The 21,448-nt window shown below is 44.7% G+C and overlaps 1 long non-coding RNA gene and 1 pseudogene across 2 annotated transcripts in view; one reads left to right on the top strand and one right to left on the bottom strand.

Moving 5' to 3' along the window:
• Positions 1-21,448, top strand: part of LOC138363894 (uncharacterized) — a 464,760-nt gene that overhangs the window by 398,149 nt on the left and 45,163 nt on the right. The gene's annotated exons all lie outside the window — the stretch shown is intronic.
• On the bottom strand, positions 1,063-1,728 carry LOC138364127 (motile sperm domain-containing protein 1-like; annotated as a pseudogene).

The following is a 21,448-nucleotide window of genomic DNA, read 5'->3' as shown; positions in this document are numbered from 1 at the left end:
ACGAGGGTAGAAGTGAACACAACAGCCAGACACAGAGACCGAACACAGCCCCCTCCGCTCTCATAAATATTCTGCCGGGAAGCGAGCCTAGCTGATCATACAGCCATAAACATTATAAGTCCACCGACATTCATTATTAGTTACTTAAACAGTTCTAAGAATAGCTGATAACTAGTTAAATATTATATTTAATAATCAACAATCTCAGAGTCTGAATGCTCTGTGAGAAACAAGATTCATCTCAAGTCTGGCAAGGAAGACGGAACCAAAGGCGCACCTAGGAATTCAGGCTCCATGAATGTAGATGTTATTGTTAATTAAATATCCTTCTCACATGATCCAATTCTATCAATTAATGTATAGTAATTATTTAGAGCTCAATTTGACCTCTGGTTTCCAAGTAAGAACCCAGGGTTGTAACAGCGTACACAACAATGTCACCAAGACAATCACCACAATAACACACCCACAAGTAATTTACGTTACTTCACTCAATGCCACTAAGACATAAAACAACACAAGTAAATTACTTTAACAACAATGTCAGACATTAAATCAATTGCGTTAACGTCACGCGGACGACCATCAATCTGATACAATTAACGTGAATTATTTGAGCAATTGTTAAGTAAACACCCACAGTTACATTAATCAGTCACTCGGACAATTTACCAATACTTGCTACAAGTGGCATCTGGTTAAGCTAGATAATACAGAACAGCGCACTAAATATATTTACTGAAAGGAAGTAATCTTCCCAAAGTTGCCCGACTCCACAGTGGTTGCACACTTCCCTGTATTCTCATCTTGATCTTTAATTGATCTCATTTAAATTTCAATATAATAAGTTTATCGAGGTAAAATACACACAAAGGGATGAGGTAACTTATCCCTTTGTGTGTATTTTACCTCATCTTATGATGTGTGTAATAATTCACATGATCTATCCACTGACGCTTTCTTTAGATATACTCATACATAAAGGCATTCAGTACGGCATCATTTTAAAATGACCCGGTATCACTGCAATCTTCTATTCCTCAGGATTTCCATCCGCTGAAATCATCCTGCTCTTAAGATAGCATATGTCAAGGACCTAGGACATACGCTAATACAGTTTTGATGTTTGAGTTCAGGTGCATGTAGGATGGAATTCTCGATTCAGTCTGGTCACCCTCAGTGGACACCAGTAACCCACAAAGACAAATGGTAGCAGCAGCAACTAACACCAGGCTTGGACCAGCATTCCCTTGATCGGCTCCAAGCGGATGTTGGTGCAGAGGGAGAAAATTTGTCTGTAGCTCTTCCTCCCCCCCCCCCTACCAGAGCGTGTGGGAGCATGGACGGACTGGAAGTGGTCACCATCAGGCCCAATACAGGCCTCTGGTACAACTCAGTAACACAGCTGGGACATCCTTCTTTTCCAATTCCTTTTTCTTTCCATCTTCACGGATTTGTATGCGAATTTTATCCCTTTGACTTGTCTCGTTTAACGAAAGATTTGTTCTTAATGATGTCTATTGAACATTTTGAACGACCAATGCCCTTTGGACTATGCACGTTGAAACATGATAGGTTTTTACACAGCACCGAGTAGGAGATACAAAACGCATAAGGGTTGTACAAGGTCACAATTGGCTTGTGAGTACTGTGATCAGCAGCGTAAAAAGCAAGCGATGGGGGAAAGACTAAAACTGGGACTCTGCTATCCAGCCCACTAGGTTGCATCACCACATTACCTTAGGAATGTACAGGGGAGGCAAGACAGGAGTAGTGACACGAGTGTACACAATCGTAACAAAGGGTTGTTTGTGAAGGAAGGAAGCTAATGGCGTCGTCGTTGTCACCGTAGGCGGCGCCGTTGCAGGCAATGAGTCACAATAACGTGGTTAAAGTAAGTTGACCAGACCACACACTAGAAGGTGAAGGGACGACGACGAAACGTTGTCGTCCCTTCACCTTCAAGTGTGTGGTCTGGTCAGCGGCGCCGTTGTCACCGTAGGCGTCCTCGGCATACACATGTGTGTTCATTTGAAAACTTTTTAAATTAAAAATTTCTTCTACTTCATAAACCTCGGTGCCGTAGGCGTTGTCGTCACTGTAGGCGTTGTCGTCACTGTAGGCGTTGTCGTCACTGTAGGCGTTGTCGTCACTGTAGGCGTTGTCGTCACTGTAGGCGTTGTCGTCACTGTAGGCGTTGTCGTCACTGTAGGCGTTGTCGTCACCGTAGGTGTCCTTGGCATACACACGGGTGTGTGTGTGTGTCTGTACTCATAGTTTGTTGGGATCGAACTGTCGAAAACCCAACACATTTAAAATAGGTTTGTTCTGAGTGTTTTTCTTATGCTTTGTAATATAATGGGGTACATTAATTTTTTCAGGTGTCAGCCTCAGCGTGACCTATTGTCAGGTGCGACAGACGTGGTGCTGAGGTCTGACAAAGGACAAGAAATAGTTTTGGAAAAGACTGCATCATGGATATATTCGGCTATATCACGAAATACATGAGAGAGTACATTATATACAATATAATACATGCATATATGTTAAGGCACTGTACATAATATGTACAGTTATATATATAACTTGAGATACTATGACTATGAGAGTCGTCACTCATCCGGTGATTCCTCCCACTTAAGGATCATCCACTTTTCCGGAATTAGTACCACTATCGGGAAAATGCGTGTTACCTCAACGCCGACCTCTATATATCAAAGACGGTGACTTCCACAACTTCAAAGACGTCTACCATGCCGCTAGGTCCTCGCGTCCTTTTCCTTGGTGAGGGTGGAGCATACTGTAACAGTTGGGTTCAGCTGGTCATACACACACACACACACACACACACACACACACACACACACACACACACACACACACACACACACACACACACACACACCACACACACACACACACACGCGCACACGCGCGTGCACGTGACGACTGGATGTCGACGCGATGGAGGGGAGTAGATTTCTGTTCAGTTCATTCTCCGACCAGCACTCATTGCCTCGCCCGGTGATTCTGATTGGCTAACAGAAATTCCCGCCACCGGACGAGCCACACCGTGCTGACTGTTAACGACCTTCACGGTCGTTAACCTTTTCTTCCTGTAATATTGAAAGTATTACTATTAATATAAGTGCCTGTTTTTATGCGACGCAATAACACGATAAAGTATTCCATAACACTCCTCCCCCCTTAAGTGTTATCTCGGAGCATTCAGACTAATTTTCTTCACCGAATGTAGCACTATCCCTTTTGCGTCCATCATATTAAGTTTTAACTCATTCTAGTCATGACATGTCTTATCAGACATACCTTATCATTTTGTAGACATGGTGCCGTACCTACTGACCACTGATCTTTGGCGTACAGGATCTCCTTTGCCTCCAACTGCACACACAATCTGTTTTAACAACAAATGATCTTTATAAGTATATAAAAAATACCAACCCGTTCTCGCACTTTCGTATAGTCAATATTGACTTATTAAATACGTGCATGTGACGTACTAAACATACTAGTTTTCCTTGAAAAGCTTCATAGAAAACACCGACTTTATCTAACCTTAGTATGTTAAGATAAGCATCTTATTGCTTCGTAATTACAATTTTTACTTAACCTATTATAGGTATAGGTTAAGTAATAATTGTAATTACAAAGTAATAAGATGCTTATCTTAACATACTAAGAAGGTTAGGTAAGGTCGGTGTTTTCTATGAAGCTTTTCAAGGTAAACTAGTATGTTCAGTATGTCACATATGCACGTATTTAATAAGTCAAAATTGACTGTAAGAAAGTGCGAGAACAGGTTGAAAAATACATAGGTACGTTTTCAGAACAGCGCTTTGGACGGTGTGGCTGATGCACAAGTACTTTCCTGAGGTCTACCGTCCCTCATCACTTTACTATTTCTTATTTTCTTTTCTAAAAAGTCTTGATTCACACTTCCATCTACTGCCATTATACTTCCGTCTCCTGTCGTCATACTTCACTCCCTCGTCTTCACCGACGATCTTCCCTTTCGTCTCCTCATTTATCCGAGACTTCGTCTTCGACTTCCATCGAATCCTCGGTTTTCTTCTATTCCTCCATGCTTGTATCATCATCTTCTCACACTTCTTACCTTATACAACTCCATTTCTTCTCCTTCACGTTTTCTGTGAAACATGTCAACTCCTGACATCTCAAACAACTTAACTCCATTATCCCTATGCTTCTGTGCTCGTGGACAACCTGACGCTCTACTTCCGTCCTCGGTCTGTCCACATCCTTCCTTCTGCTCAGCACAGTTGCATTCACCTTCCGACTCTTAATTTCAACGCTTGGCTCTAGGAAGCGCTGGAGCAGGTTTTCCCGCTCTTTGACAAGATAAAAAAGTTCTGCAATACCTTTTTACATCTGCGGCCATACCTGGCCAATGAAAATGCTCTTGTATTTTCCTAAGTGTCCTATGGACACAGATGTCCCGCCATTTCTAATGCATGGGCAACTTCCAGTACAGAGTTCCTATAACCTTGAGGTACAATCACTTGATCCTTTTCAACCCAGTCTTTGTCAGCTGGCGCATGGTCTGATCGCCATTTTCGCATCAAAACCCCTGTCGTCCAGGTAATAGTAAGTGGGTGACGTATACAAGCATTTCCTCCCTTAGCTTCCTTGATATATTTCTCAAATTCTAATTTCTGGGCAGCTATAAAATCTGGTTTGCTTACCTTTATGTGGGATGGTAATTGTGGTCTTACTTCCACTCTCGCTGTACTTGGTGCTGCATGTTCCTCAAACAATCCTTTTAGGCCAAAATCCACCTCTTCCTCCTCTGCAGAAGATACGTCCAGCCTCTCTGGCACATCTTAGTCGAGCACTCTGTGCTCGGGTTACGACGCAGGCCGGATATACTAACATTTAATCATCTTCCGAGGGATCATCCAGAATACTGGCGAGCGTTGTTATCACATTTATCATCTTCCAAATTGTTTTGATGTCCGTTTGGTATATCACTGCGCAGTACCTCTGGCAACACACTTGAACCACACAAATCGTTGCCCAAGATGACGTGTACTCCAGGAATGGGTATGTCCGAGCACACTCCTAACATCACTTCATCTGTAAAGTAATCAGAGGTTAGCTTTACTGTACACACAGGTATATCCATCTCTGAATTTATACCCTGTACCTTAATGATTTGTCCGTTTATACAAGATGTGTATTCAGGGATCAGGCTTTTCAGTATTAAGCTCTGATTCGCTCCTGTGTCACGTAATATTGTGACTTGTTGGTCAGGCTGACCCCCAATACTCGCCATACCTTTGCTAATGAAAGGGTTATATCCTTTCGTAATGAACGTCATCACCTGGGGCAATTCCTCTTTTAAACTCTTATACAGACGACTGTATTTACTTACTGTGAGGGACACCACTCTCCTGCCTTGCCTACGCTCTCTACTGAAGTGTCCAGGCTTGTTACATGTGTAGCATATTATCTGAGAAGGGAATCCTCGTCCTCTCGAACTACGTTGTCCATTATAATAGGATTCGCCACGTCTCCATTGTCCTGTACCTCGATTTCTAGACGATGTTGTACTTCCTCCCTGACCTGAGGGTGCGCTAGCCTGAACCTCTAATGCGTCACCTCCCGACGGAGAAAATTCCACATACCCCTGACTTTGTCTGGTTATAGGCTTGCCCGTATATCCACGACCATCTCCACTGTTCCACGTATACTGTCTTTTACTACCCTGCAACTTTGCGTGACCTTTTTCTTTGTTCCTGGACTTCTGTAAGCTTCCGTAATTACATCTGCTTTGTTCGCTGCTTCTAAGAATTTTTTTATTCCTGCTTCTTGAACCTTAAACCTGGTGTCTGGAGTCACCATCTCCAAGAATTTTTCCATTAACATCAATTGTTTTAAGTCTTCGACCCCCTCCCCGCTCAGCTCGTTGATGCCGTGAGGGGGGCATAGTGGGTGGCTGCCGGAGTGTGATGCTCCTTGGGACAGTCCTCTGTCCTTTTCTAGCCTTGCACTCCTGCTGCTGTCTTCTCTAATTGTGCCGGATCGCTTTTCCTTTTCCTTATATTTCGTTTTTCTCCCCCCTCTTCTCCTATCTGCTTGTCGTTTCCTGCCGACCTTTTGCTTGTTTTGGATTATTTCTTTGGACTTCTTCTATTTTGACGCCCGGGTGCTTGAGGAGGCATACTCTTGCAACTGTAGAACGGGTCCTTTAATCCAGTTCATCCAATATTTGTCGAGATCCAGCATTGGCTGTTTCTTGTTCACAGTAAATTTAAGTCGGTTGAGTTTTGTTGGGTTCCCAGCCATATTGGTGTGTCTTTAAATGAGCGTGCGGATGCTGCCGCCAAGGAAGCTGTCCGCTCTTGTCCCATCTCTCGTAAAGGTATTCCGTATTCCGACTTTTACCCGGTTATCCATTCCTCCATCCTTACCCGTTGGCAGGCTTCTTGGTTGTCTGTTACTGGTAACAAACTACGTGCTCTTAAATGTTGTGTTTCCTCGTGGCCGTCCTCCTTCCACCGTAACCGCAGTGGGAAACAGCTCTGGCGAGGTTGCGTATTGGCCATACTCACTTAACCCATGGTCACTTGATGGAGCGCCGCCCTGCTCCTTATTGTCCTAGTTGCATTGTTCCTCTTACGGTCGTGCATGTCCTTCTTGAATGTCCTGACTTCCAGACGAGCGTGTGTCTTGCTTTCCAATCGCCCCTCGCGGTCACTTGTCCCTCAATAGAATTCTTGGTGACTCGGATACTTTTGATGTCGTTCGCCTTGTGCGTTTTTGTTCTCGTATTGGCATCCTTGGTGATATTTAGCGCCCTTTGATTATTCTGCGCATTTGATGGTGCTACATAGCCTTCCCGGTTTGGTGCCTTCTCTTGATAATTACTTACTTTGATACAAATAACACACTTAGGTTTTCTCCATTGATGATGAACGTGAATTCATATTAAACATAGGAAACGCCATACACTCTGTCTGACACTTACGATAGGCTTCAAATTCTGTATCTAAATCACAAGAATAAGTCAGACCGTATTATTAAATTTATATTATAAAGCACTTTTCCGTGCAAACATCGAGGTTGACTTATTACTGTGATACCCAAAAGAGAACTGGATCAAAACCATTAGCCAACCAAACCAAGGGACGTCCCTGTCAGGAATTATATGGCTACACTGGCAGTATTACGACGAACGCACAGTCAGATGATTCTGATATGGGTTTCAAGCCACATGGCCAGGTAGTGCTAGCCAGCTTGCCAGAGCGTTGCCATGTGTCCCAGTAGCCAGTAAGTGCACCGGCTGAGGGGGTTAGTCGGATGGTGGGGGTAAGCGAGTGAGGGCTTGCCATGGGCTTGGCTGCAGTGCCACCAAGTTTTGTGGAAAATGTGCGGAAGTATATGGAGTTAAACGTCTGTTTGAGTGCTGTAAGATTTCGACGAACAGGGATCGTACATTTTCGCTGGTATTATGTATTACTCATATGGGCCAATTGGCCTCTGCAGTGTCCATCATTCTTTCTTAAACACATCTTGACTAATATATACAAACTCGCTTATTCATCGTTTGATTGACAGTCAAGTAGATTTTTTTTTACATTTACTGTGTTTTAATCGATTCAAACCAGTGTTTCTCAACATGGGCATATGACCCACATGGGGGCAAAAATAGAAATTGGGTTGTGTGATATTAGTGAGTGCCATTTCTCTTTACTATATTTAACACGAGGGTGGTGATTTTGAAATTTTATAAAAGGTTGAGAACCATTGGTTTAAACATTAAATGTCATTGCTCAGTGACGAGCACAAGAGTGAAATTGTTAATATCGGACTGTCCGCTGTGGCGCTGGAAGCAAGTTTGTATTATTTTCGACTTGATTTTGCTAAGCCAGCAAACTCTAAAACTCAACTCCCCCCCCCCCCTCCCCCAACTAAAAATTTCCTATGGTGGAATTACCCCTGAACTAAACAGTATATAAAAGACGATAATTTACATATAAGACATACATGTAATAAACAACATATATGAAGTAACAGTACCATGTATATATTCAACCATGTATTAATAGCATGGATTAAAATCACTTCAAGGTGATGTAGATAGGATTCTGAAATGATCAAAAGACCGGCAAATACAGTTTAATACTGACAAAAATAAGGTTATGAGGCAAGGTAATGATGATAGTTACAGGTTATCAGAGGGAAGGTGATGAGATTGCGAAAAGAATCTTGGTCATAATTAGTAGGAATTGAAAGACCAAAAATCTATGCATAACTTTCCGAAATAAGGCAAATAGGTCACTGGGAATAGTTCTAGAAGTTTAAGCAATAAAACACCTGGTGGTTTTTCTTCAGCTGTATCTAGCTCGTTAGGCCTCATTCAGAATATGAAGTTGCTTTGGTTGCCATACTATAGAACGTGTAATGCGTAGAATGACAAAGTTAACACCACGAATTAGGAACTTTCCATGTGAAGATTGTTAAATCTTAATTTACATTATCTATAAAGGCATAGTTAGGAGTAGCATGATTGAAGTGAACAAGTTCAAGTACGTTTATTGAGACAATAAAGTACATCTCAAAGGAATAGATTAGCTTACGCTATTTCTCCCCCGCCCCCCCTCCCCTCCCCACCCCAAATCCTCCAAGTGAATAAGTGGAAGAACGGGAATAACAAGAATAAGGTATAAAATGTCAATACTTAATATAATACGAAACAATGAATAAAACATAGATGAGTTTAGATTTAGGAAAGACCTGGGTATATGCTGGTTTGGTAACAGGGTTGTTGTTTAGTGGCACGAATTTCCAAGTAACATAATAGATGTAGGATCCATTGATTCAAGGGTATGTTAGACACACATGAATGACTGTGTAAATATAAATAGAAGCTGCCGTGTGTGGGCCAATATCCTTGATGTTTGTTCTTGTGGATTGTTTTAACGATCGTTTCAACCGTTAACAGGAGCTGCCCTTAATGTCCAAATATGATTTCTACTGTTACTTAAGTTCTGCTGCTAGAAAGAAGAATGGAAGAAGGTAATAATAGTATTCACGAAATAATGGAACCAAATTAGACCATTTTCGAACTAGAAAACATAATAAATTATGGTTTGTGAATTAAGTTGTAGATTAATGTTACAAATTCAGGGCATTGTTGGTTAGCACTCAACGTGTCCACTCAAATAATGCATCCCATTTTAGCGTCAAAATTCAAAACAGCAATTTAGTACATCATTTTATGTCCGTCGTGGCAACTCGAGAAAACGGGCTGATGTAACAGGCAAGTGACTGAAGTGATTTAAGTGCATGTTAGTGTTTCTTTATTATTAAGTTCATTATAAGCAAACTGCAAAGACTGGATGTGATGATCAAAGCCTGGTTCAACTTCTATATTTTTAATTTTTATTTATTATATTCTATTTACTATTAATAATTTATTGGCCTCTTAAGCCACCCAAGAGGTGGCACGGGCTTGAATAGCCCGTTAGACCAAATGATTGTTGTTTTTAAGATTCAGGTACTCGGAACAAAAGTTCCAAATATCACGGTTATGGTAAGCCCGTAATTGAAGGCTCTTTTAGCAGTTATCTGTATCAATAGCTGATACTGGAGATCTGGGGATGGGTCCGTGGAAGTGCCAATCCAAGCAAATACCATAAGGCTGGTCAGACCGGTGAATTGATGAGGTATAAACGTTGCTCAAAGTAGTGCCACAGGAGTCAGCAGGGCTGGCCACAGGCAGCGTCGGTGGAAGGATGTTCAGTCTGTATAGTGGTGGTTCTGGGTGCAGAGGCTGCATCTCTGCACACGCTCAGTAAACTTCCTGGTGTAGTGGGAGTACTGGTAGCACTTGAAGCACTGCCGGAGCTCCGTGAAGCGTTCCATAGTCACTTGGGTGAGTAGTATGGCAATTCCTGCGCACTAAGTCCGTAGTCCGTGGCGTGGGTCACTGCAATGGCTGTGGTGATTGTTACCTTCAATGATGGTCTGCGGTTGACTTCGACGTTGGAGGTGGTCTTTACAGCTGCCGCTATCAACATAGGGGTCTGGTCGTTGATGTTGGCGAGGATGTCGTCGTTGTCGCCCTAGTCGATGATCTATGTGAACCATTCCTGGCGAATACGGTCCTGTCCACCAGGACCGTATTCTGTGGTGGCATGAGGTCCTGTCGTGGTGGCATGAGGTCCTGTCGTGGTGGCATGAGGTCCTGTCGTGGTGGCATGAGGTCCTGTCGTGGTGGCATGAGGATGATGCCAGTGACTTGCAGGGCCGTCGTGGCGGTGGCAGTGACTATCTTCTCAAGGTCCGAATCAATGGAGAAATATGCATGTGAAATATGGCGTGCCCTTTCATATGCAAGCATATGAAAGGGCACGCTCAATCGTAGTGATATTGAACTTATGAATTCCCAGTTGAAACTCACTAAGTGGATCAGCATTATGATAGCACAGTTCTTCTGACACAGATTGCTGTTCAGCCCTTATACGTCTCATTAATTTTTTCTTTCCATGGCTGCTGAATAACTGCATATACAGGATAGGTGATTGTCATATATGCACACTTCAGCTCGGATGAGATTCACACCAAGAATGATGGCAAAGTCACCCATTCTACAACTCGAGCTGAAGAGACTACAATCCTACTCACTGCACCAGTATGGAGGCAGTCGTCTATGGGGTATGGGACGACCGACCACGTGGTAACAGACATGCACAGAAATAGATATATTAATAAGGAAGACAGTTGCTCACCTCGAGCTGAAGTCTTTTGGGTGGGGGGGGGGGGGGGCTGAAGCGATGTGATGGCTACTCAGGGACGAGAATGGGCGAGGTCCAGTGAAGCTGGCCAATATGGGGGGCTGGATAACCACGGTTCAGGGAGCGTCAATAACAGGTCTAGCTGCGATCAGGTACGGTTCTTCTCTGCCCCTCTCCATCTCCTCCGGGCGTGTGGGTGATGCGCAGACACACAACGCCAGGCGGCTGTTCACCAATCAGGAGCACCTAGCATGAGAGAGATTCCCGCTGGCGGGTACTTTGAATATGGTTCCCTCCACACTCCCCTAGTCCCTGTAAAGCAAGGCATGTATTAGAAACTTAATCAAAATTTAGTATGTCCTTTTGGAAAGGACCTTCCACTGGGTTCACATTGAGGGGTGGACTGGTATATATAGCAACAGAAGAGAACGTTTCCGGTTTTTAGTAAAAAGAATATGTACTGTTTTTTTGTTATTCATACGGTTATGGTTTATACACTGGTATATTAATGTTCATTTACCTCTTGAAAAACCAAAGCGGTGCTTGAATTATTAATATAATTATAATTAATTCCAGTATGTTGTGCAATTACTTCTTTTAACCCCCCACTTATGCATGGATATTTGTGAGAACACTTTATATCTGAATACACTAAATTAAATGTCATTTTGCATTATTTACACTTTGTACATTCCCAATTGCATATTGTTTATACTACATACTGTTACGGAAAAGTGGATGAATAGAGCAGTGGTCAATCTGGCTGGTGGAATGCCAATAACATTAAATAAAAAAAAAAGTAAAACAAAGTAAATAAAACTGCTTCAACTTCCAAATATCTCTACATGGTGAAAATTGCGGGATAAAATCCAAAGAATGGAAAAACTCGAATATTAATATAACAAAAAATTACTTTAAACTTAACACTTAAACTGCTAAGGGGTCCTGAGGACATTTATACCCCGTCCGCAAGAAAAAATATATTTTTTTCGTCTTCTAAAAATGTTAGTTTGCATTCCCCGAACACAAAAATATTAAAAATATTCGGTTGTACTTATCAATGATGAAATTGAGCCGACAAGTTCGCCGATGACGTCAGAGTGAACTCCAGGGTGCTGCGTCAGGGAGCCGTCACGGCGGCTCAGGAGGCCCGAGTGACCGCGAATTTATTTTCGCGGCATTATTTACAATAATTTGTTTTGCTAGTATTGTTCAATTTTTGTCACTAAACGTTGTATTATAATAAAACTGGTATAAACTCACTACACGCTCATATATTATAGTCACAAATATGCCCACCAAACTGATGTAGTTTACTGGAATTATGCAATGTATTTGTTTTTGTTTTCAATATAAACATTAAAATTAACTTGATATGTACATTTATTTACAAAAATATTACACATTTAGTAGTCCTGGAGACAGTGATATTGTGCAAAACGGTCGATATGGCACAGAGGAACGGCACACGCTTGCGCACCATGTTAACACCAACTTACGTTTCTGTGGCCTCATTTCTGTGCTGTAACACACAACGCACCGACGCTGGCCTGCTGCACGCACTCCAGTTGGTGGTAATTTCTTGATTTGGTGTACCAGAAAGGCCTCCCTGTAAGCGAGCCTGGGTGCTGAAGCATGGTTCAATATTGGGTCCCAAATGGGAATTTGTATGCCAGGGGTGTTCTGCCAAACTTACTTGGCAATTGTTTCTCAACTTGAAAACTAAACGAACGCAAATATGGTTTTCTACCTGTTTTCACAAGATACATTTGTAACTGTTCAGCATTGTTACGTCAATAAGGTGGAAAATCATTTTCTTTGTCCATTTCACTGTTTTCCGTACACACACTACAGCACTCGCCATCATGTCAAACTTAGACTAAACGCATGTTGAGGTTGTAGTCCATCACACAATTTGGCTTATATTATTTGCTTTCTTCCGTTCACCTTGCCACTGTCCACCATTGTACCAGGGTGCCCGCCAAACACACACCGAAACTACGACGTTGGTACAACGTTCGAACAAGTTTTAACACCTAACCAGTTATAACAACTAATATAACAAGTTGTAACAACGTTATAATACGTCATAAACACGTTAAGCCAAGATGTAACAAGTTTATTACAAGTTGTAACAAGCTGAAAATAGACAGTTACGGTTTGTGTTTCCAGGGAATGGTGGTAAACATGTTCACTTCATGTCTGTCTTTCCACCGGACTGAAAGTATTGCACCACTTTTTCTTACCTCGCAATCACCTACTTGCATAGCAGTGTCACACAGGCATTTCCCTTCGTTTTGCCTTTACTGTGCCACACACTCCATTTTTATTATCAAGCAAGAATCTGGTTAGTATGGGACTGGTATAATAGTTATCCGTGTACAATATGTGACCCTTGTTCAGATATGGTGCAAGCAGTGCCTTCACCACACTACCCGAGAAGCCATGTTGGTTGTAACAGGAATGTCAACATATGTAGCCGAATACAGTATCGTGTGTAACACCATTCCAGATTCAGTCACAGAGCACAAAGAATTTCAATCGAAATCGGTGTCATTTTGAGGTAATATACTGCTTGAAGGCAGCACTTCCTTTGAAAAGCACAAGGGATTCATCAATAACCAGCTCAGAAGCTGGTACTTGGTAATCTCTGAACTTTCCAGTCAGGTCATTTAGCCCGTGCCTCACCCTCCAATGCCTATCATCCTCTCTCTCGTCTGTATTATTTGCAAAATGAAGACACCGTAGGAGTAACAGAAAACGGTCTCGGGACACACATTTCCCGAACAATGGTGTTGGAACAGCGATGTCTTTGCTCCAATAATGGGATATTATGTTTTCACACAATGTTTCATCAACATACAAATTGCGAAAAACACATAGTTCACCTACAGTCGTCTCTTTTCAACGCTGTAATCGTGAAAATTCTGAGACCACCTCACCTTCAATAAGATCAGCTGCAAGTCTGTTCGTTTCGTGAACAATGTTCCATGAGCGGCTCATCGAAATATGTAGTAAAGAAGTCCATTTCACTCATTTCGTCACGTGTATCGGGAAAAGATCTGTAATTCCCACATCTCTATTGTCAAAGTCGGGAATTTGTTGAACAAAATCATCACCACTCCACACAAATAAACCTGCTGTCTTCTGAGAGCCAATAGCTGCACCACGGCGAGGAATCAGAGGACCAGGAGCTGAAGCAGGTCTAGAAACAGTAGGGGCAGGAAGGGTCGATGAGGGAAAAGTATTGGAAGATGAGGGGATTTGTTCCTCATTGTCGCCATTTTGTTCCATGCAGCGGCGCTTAGCTGGGCAGGCAGCTGATGCGGCGAAGCTTGTACTGGCACTAGCAGGCGTAGCAAAACTATTCTCCGATTCTACATCACTAAAACCAGAGAATGATTCCCCCGTTTCAGACTCGTCGATCATATATTCTTGCAATGGAACACTTGAACTATGTGCTTGGGCGCGAAGTGGTGTTGAATAGTAGTGGATGACTGTCGTGGCATCCACACCCTCGTGGCACCAACATGTTCACCCTCAATATCTGTGGTTTCTATATCCTCAGGCTGCGTATAGTCCTCGTCTATATCTGAGTCGTCAATGTCAAATTCGTCAACGTCTTTGAACAATTCATTGGCTATTTTGTCTTCGGTCAAAGATCGTGCCACCCGGTGTGCTGAGCGAGGTCAGATGCGTCGTGAAGCGCTCGCAATAGTGTCTGGCCAATAACTAAGGCCTGGGAAACAAAGGAGGCCGTCACTAGATTTTTTTCCAAGATGGCGTCTGTTTTCAATAGCCACTGGCTACGGTATGCGTGACCCCTTTACACCGTGGGACATTCGAATTGTGCCTGTCGCCCTATGGCATATATATACGCCATGCGCACGCTGGGACATGTTACTCGTGGCGTACATATACGCAATGCGCAGTTTAAGGGTTAAGGGGGCGGTAAACTTGATTTAAAATTTTGTTTAATGTCAACCAAACTTTTTTTTACTAGTTGTATATAAGGACGACTGCAACTGCTCTACGTTTCAGTATCGCACCCCAAATAGAAAGAGAGATGTGTTTTTTTTCCAACGAATTTTACACATTTTCAATATCCTCCTTCTACCACAATATTCGAATGACGTCATTTCTATGACACTCATATATTATATTGGCATATAATAAAGGATTTTTATTAAACTAAACATATTTTGTATAATCCTTTTTACTAATACAAGTAGTCAAAGTTCCCCCCAAAATCATGCCAATATTTCACGTTTGCAAATATTTATAAAATCAATAAATGAACTTGGAAACAGTTTCATAAATATTGTAGAGACATCAACTCTACATATAAGGTGTAAATTTCATGTAAATTGACATAAATATGATAGAGGAGATGCAATTTTGTTACTTGAAAATAAATAAGATCAAACACTCTGCCACCTGTGGTTGAAGTTGACTTCAACCAATTTCCTCCAAAATTTGCATCTTTAGATAGGCATACGTTCTGAAAGGTGTAAAAAGTTTCATGCAAATCGGCTGATAAAAAATATGAAAAAGAGAAAAGTATATATTTTTTTATAAGTAATATTAAAATACACTATTATATGCTATTGTGATAGCTTAGTCATTGCATGATTTCAGTTGACACTTTGTTTCATGTTAATTTTTGACCAATTTGGAAATTTTTTCACAATTCAATATTTTTTTTCTCCCTATTTACGCTAATATGCTGAGATTTGGGCCAGTTAAACCAAATTTTATATACAACTAGTCAAAAAAGTGTTTATTGAAATCGAACCAGTTTTCATTTATCGCATTTTTCCGTAATACACCCCCTTAAAACAAATCCCCTAAGATACTTGGCTGCTAGAGACTAATGACACCCAGGGGAGCGAGAGTAGATCTTGCAGCTTGGAGCACTGAAGAGTATTCCGAGGTCTAGCTGGTAGTAGTAGGCATCCTTCAGTCTCGGGAGACTATGGAGTTGCGCCCTAGTTGTCAATCCTGGTGCAGCGTCTGGTGTGACTGATGAGGCCAATCCGAGAGTGGCAGTCCATCCCACACCGAGTACAAACGAAGTCCGATTCTGGTCTGTCTTCCTGGTTACCGGCTTTCCTTCTCTGTCTCTTTGCCTCCGATTCCTTGGCAAGTGACTCCTCTCGAACTTGGAGAGACCTCGTTGAACAGACTGCCTCCAGGCTGAACGGTCTGCAGCCAGTGTCTCCCATATAGCAAGATCGACGTCCATGGCTTTCAGGTCCCTTTTGCATACGTCTTTGTACCGTAGCTGGGGCTTGCCTACTGGACGCTTTCCCTGCCTCAGCTCTCCATACAGGAGATCCTTGGGGATCCTGCCGTCGCCCATTCGCACAACGTGCCCGAGCCAGCGCATTCGTCTCTGTTTCAGCATTGTGTACATGCTGGTGATTCTTGCTCTCCCCAAGACGTTGTTGTTTGTCACCTTGTCCTGCCAGGTGATGTCCAAGATGTGTCTAAGGCAGCGCATGTGGTAGGCACTCAGCCGTCTTTCCTGACGGGCGCGGAGTGTCCAAGACTCACTGCCATAAAGGAGAGTGCTCAGGACACAGGATCTGTAAACCTGAATCTTAGTATACTCAGTCAGCCTATTGTTGGCCCACACTCTCTTTGTCAGTCTGGACATGGTGGTAGATGCCTTACCGATGCGTTTGTTTAGCTCCGTATCAAGAGAGAGGGAGTCAGAGATTGTGGAGCCCAGGTACACGAAGTCGTGAACAACTTCCAGTTTGGAATCAGAGATGCCGATGTCAGGTGGGGAGTCCACTCTTTGTCCATGACTTGTGTTTTCTTCAGACTGATGGTGAGTCCGAAAGCCTGAGAGGCCTCGCTGAAGCGGGTTATGAGCCGTTGGAGGTCTTCAGCTGAGTGGGCAGTGACTGCTGCGTCGTCGGCAAAGAGGAAGTCGCGCAGACACCTCAGCCGAACCTTTGTCTTGGCTCTCAGCCTGGCGAGGTTAAAGAGCTTCCCATCCGACCTGGTCCGGAGGTAAATGCCTTCCGTGACAGATCCGAAGGCGTGCCGCAGCATAACTGCGAAGAAAATCCCGAATAGGGTTGGAGCCAGTACGCAGCCCTGCTTTACTCCACTTCGGATGTCAAAGGCGCCTGATGTTAGGCCATCAAAGACCACGGTGCCCCTCATGTTCTCATGGAAAGATCTGATGATGCTGAGGAGCCTGGGTGGGCATCCGATCTTGGGGAGGATCTTGAACAGGCCATCCCTGCTGACGAGGTCGAAGGCCTTCGTCAGGTCTATGAAGGCTACAAAGAGTGGCTGCTTCTGTTCCCTGCATTTCTCCTGCAGTTGTCTGAGGGAAAAGACCATGTCGATGGTGGACCTGCCAGCTCTGAATCCACATTGTGATTCTGGATAAACTCTCTCTGCAAGTACTTGGAGCCTCTTCAATGCGACTCGAGCAAACAGCTTTCCGACAATACTGAGGAGGGAGATTCCACGGTAGTTGTTGCAGTCGCCCCTGTCACCTTTATTCTTATACAGTGTGACGATGTTGGCATCCCTCATGTCCTGTGGCACCTCTCCTTCTTCCCAGCAGAGGCAGAGAATTTCGTGCAGCTCCATGAGCAGGCTACCTCTGCAGCACTTCAAGGTCTCAGCAGGAATGCCATCTTTGCCAGGAGCTTTACCAGAAGCAAGGGAGTCTAGGGCATCGCTGAGTTCTTCCAGGGTCGGTTCACTGTCGAGCTCCATTAACACAGGCAGACACTCAATGGCGCTCAGGGCATCTTCGGTGACCACATTGTCCCTGGCGTATAGCTCAGAGTAGTGCTCGACCCAGCGCTTCAGCTGCAGTGTCTGGTCCTGAATCATCTCGCCAGTGGCAGATTTCAGAGGAGCGGTCTTCCTCTGGATTGGGCCAAGGGCCTGCTTGATGCCGTCATACATTCCCCTTACATTGCCTGTATCCGCTGCAGTCCTGTATCTGGGAGCAGAGCTGAAGCCAATAGTTGTTGGCACATCGCCTGGCGCTCTGCTGCACTTTGCAGCGGACGGCCCGAAGGATCTGTAAGTTGCGCTGACTTGGGCAGGCTTTGTAGGCTGCCAAGGCGTTTCTCTTCTCTTCGATTACAGGTGTCATCTCTTCCGAGTGAGCCTCGAACCAGTCTGCCGACCTGCTGGTCTTCTTGCCAAAGGTGGAAATGGCAGCGTTGAACACAGCGTCTCTGAAGTGCTCCCATCTTTTACAGGCAGTGACCCCAGCTGGGCCAGGAAGAGCTTCCTCGAGCACGTGTGCAAAATCTTCCACCTTGTCCTGGTTGCGGGTCTTGGTGGTGTCGATGCGAGGTCTGCCCGCCTTTTTAGAGTGATGAATCTTCTTTGGTTGCATCTTGACCCTGCTACATACCCGGGAGTGGTCGGTGTCACAGACAGCACTCTGGTAGCTACGCGTAATCTTGACGCTGGGTAGACTTGCACGCCTGGTAAGAATCAGGTCAAGCTGGTGCCAGTGCTTGGATCTGGGGTGTCTCCAAGATACTCGGTGTTGAGGCTTTGTGCCGAAGAACGTGTTGGTGACACAAAGACCATGAAGGCAGCAGAGTTCTAGCAGACGTTGCCCGTTCTCATTCATCCTTCCTATGCCGAATTGACCCAGGCAAGTGGGCCAAATGTTGTGCTCGGCACCCACTCTGGCGTTGAAGTCGCCGAGGATGAACAGTGGCTCCTTTACAGGGATTCTCGCTATGACTCTGTTGAGGTCATCGTAGAATTTTTCCTTTGCCTCTGCTGGAGAAGTCAGGGTTGGTGCATATGCACTAATTACATTGACTGGTCCTGTTTGGGAGTACAGTTGCAGAGACAGAATTCGTTCGGTTTCCCCCATCGGTGGCATAATGTGTCCCAACAGTGCATTCCTGACGGCAAATCCCACACCATGTTCTCTGGTCTCATCTGGAGGTTTTCCTTGCCAGAAGAAAGAGAAGGTCCTCTCTCTCTCACAGATCCTGATCCTGGGAGCCTGGTCTCTTGGAGAGCAACAATATCCATCTGCAGCTTGCTCAGCTCCGTATCGATGAGTGCTGTTTTTCGGGCGTCATTGATTTCTTGCAGGTCGTCAGAGAAACCTGGTGTCAGTGTCCTGACGTTCCATGTGCCCAGCTTTAGGGCAGTTGATATTTTCTTCTTTGGTTTGGTATTGCTTGGTGCAAAGTTGTCGGGCCGCTTGTCAGTTTTCACCCTAAACCCCACGCACCCAGTGAGATTAACGGACCGTGGCGAGGCAACACCTTATTGGCTGGGGTTTGCCCAGCTTGAGGCAGGCGGTAGCTGCCCAGTGGGGCGCGATGACCCCTCCCACCGTCGGAAGCAACCCCTGGCGTCACACTCTTCGCCAATCGAGCAGAAGACTTAAAACCGGTAGACTGTCGCTTCCCGTGTTGGTTCGACGCTGTGAGGCGAAGCTGGAGTGTCCTCTCCAGGGCGCAAAGCCTGGGTAGGTAGATATGGAGGAGAAGCTGTTACCCATGCAGCAGGTCCCCCCTCTCCACGTTGCTGAAATTATCCAATAGAGAGGCAAATGCCAATACGCATGGTTCCAGCAACGTCGCAGGAGCTGCCAGAACGAGGTCGACGTCAACAACGAACTGCCTTAGGGGCTCCAACTCCGGATTTTTCCTCGAGGTTGACTCCTGAAGCCTTCCCAAAAACGAGGGTATGGCCGCAAGGCAGCGGAGGTTTAAAATCAGGGTTTTCCTTCCCCTAGATGGGCTGCCTTCCCAGGCTATCGAGTCCCATCTACCCGGAGCAGCTGGTTTTAAGGCGCCAGAGGCACGCCCTCGCCCCTTCTCCTGTCGGTAAAAGCAGTTCCGCCGGACTTAGACTAAGCCACCCGTGCAGGCCAGGAGTTGGACTTGGTTGTCAGAGGCTATTTGAGACGCATGCCGTATAGGAGCATTTTATAGGTCATGGGAGCTCGTCCCCCATTACCACCCCCTGGCTATGACAACCCCTTGGAACCAAGGGGAATCTAGCTGGTGGTGAGCTGCTTTTATACATGGCAGTCCATGTAGGTGGTGCTGATGTGCAGGTAATTACCAGCCGGCTGTCTCAGACAAGCATTAGGCTTGTTGATCAGCGAGTAGAGCTGGGCCGCCAGACAGGTGTCCAGGTGTGTTGGGTACTTAAGGGGGAGGGTAGTGGTGGTGTCTGTCTAGATACGGCTTCTGAGCACGTATTGTTATTGATGCTAATTTCTTACACTGGAGTATGCAGATATATTGTTGAATAGGCAGTAAACGAATAGGCACGATCTCCTTGCCTGAGCAAGGGATTTCCATAATATATTTACACTTCACTACACTGGAATTTTTTTTATTCCGATGGTTTACACAAGATTGAACAACCTTTGGCCACGATTACTACCCAGAATGGCCACGAGTTCGATGTCCATGTCTAGCCATGTTATCATGTATGTTCCTATTTCCCCCGACAAAAATGGGGAAAAAAAGCCAATTTCCCCTGCACCGGACATGACTGTTGCAGCAGATTCCAGTAACAGTCTCTGAGGACTTCCTTTAGTGTTTCCACCTGCTGAGTCTGTGGCCTTTTCCCCACTACCACACTAACATAATTATTAGGGAAGAAGCGGATCCAATTTCGGACCATGGACTTACTTCCCGTAAATGCTCTAACGTGCATTGGTTGTGTTGAACCACAATGTTCCTGGATATCCTTCAGTGCTGTGAAATATATTAAGTCCGGATTTTCCCCCGCAGCTGAGCGCAAGGAATTGATCAATGGACGGTGCAGAGATGCATATAGGAGCATTTTCCTGAATATGCCCCTTTGCTCGTGTGTCTCGATTGGACTTGCTGTCCCCCAGTCGAGGCCAATGGGTCCCAATGGCAATGTTGGGTTTGTATCCAGATGCTTACCCAAGGTTGTAAGGTTATCTGCAGCGGAATACCCGTCCTCACTAGGGTAGACACCTAGGGATATCGCCTATCCCAACTGGGTTTCAAAGGTTTGTGGATATTTTCTAGGGTCCACGTATGCCATAATTCCTCCCAAAAGGTGGTGGCGCGGTACCAGATGAAGATCCTTTATTTAAAGAAGGATTTTCTTGACTGCATAGTTTGGCAAGAGGATGTCCTTCCCGGGCATTAGTCCACCTTTAAGTAGGGTATCATTGATCCTGAAGTGGCTGTCGAAAAAGGCCACTTTTCCCAGGAAGGAGTTCCTAAAGGAACTTGTGGGGGGCCTCTCGGGCCCACCCCAGCATACGGGCTCGCTGGGTAACTGGTGTCTCAGCTGAAATCGGAGTCTGTTAGGACTCCCGCTTCCACAACCCTTGTGGACACAGGTGCTACCTCACCTGGAGGTCCCATTATACTTAGTTTGGACTCATTGTCCGAAAAATCTGATGACATGACCATCCCTTTGGTCTCCGACAGAACCTCTCCAGGCCGCATCCTGTTGCTCTTGAAATTGTAGTCTGAAAAATCCGAGATGGCCATCCCTGTGGCCTCTGAAGGATCTTCTTCAGGCCCCCATCTTGTTATGCTCAGACTCATAGTCTTGAAGTCCCCTGAGGATCCCTTGCTGGACATCGTGCTGCTGGCGTGGAGGTTTGTAAGGAGCAGTACCATTACGGTAAAGGACATATATCTAACTAT

This window comes from Procambarus clarkii, chromosome 12 (assembly GCF_040958095.1).
Source record: "Procambarus clarkii isolate CNS0578487 chromosome 12, FALCON_Pclarkii_2.0, whole genome shotgun sequence".
NCBI lineage: Eukaryota > Metazoa > Arthropoda > Malacostraca > Decapoda > Cambaridae > Procambarus > Procambarus clarkii.
This window is presented reverse-complemented; position numbering and strand designations above follow the sequence as displayed.